The sequence below is a fragment of the Theobroma umbraticum genome, unplaced genomic scaffold (genome assembly GCF_002168275.2).
Source record: "Theobroma umbraticum cultivar Fairchild unplaced genomic scaffold, ASM216827v3 scaffold_51.0, whole genome shotgun sequence".
Taxonomy (NCBI): Eukaryota; Viridiplantae; Streptophyta; class Magnoliopsida; order Malvales; family Malvaceae; genus Theobroma; species Theobroma umbraticum.
This window is the reverse complement of record NW_018397260.1, coordinates 151894-152245: the sequence shown is the minus strand read 5'-3', so window position 1 is coordinate 152245 and position 352 is coordinate 151894.

Sequence of the window (352 nt, the reverse complement as noted above, 5' to 3'; positions counted from 1 at the left end):
TGGCCACCAATTAAATTGATTTAGGAACCTAAAAAAACTTGAGAAAGGGAGTTTAGTGTAGACTAAAATTGGAATGGCGTATGATCATATTAATTGATTTGTGTATAGGATAGGAATATATCTATAGGCCATATGTAGCCAGTTTAGAGTATGAACTTAATGAATTTGTTTTAATTTCAATTCACATATGGATATAATGTTTTGGTTAAAATAGATATTTTTATAAGATGAGTTAGGAGACCCTCATAAATAATTTAAGACTCTAGGTTAGCAATTCAACCCATTAAAATAAGTTAATTAAGAGAGGTAAGATTTAGATGAAGTGTGAGAGATATTGTAATCCTAGGCTTGT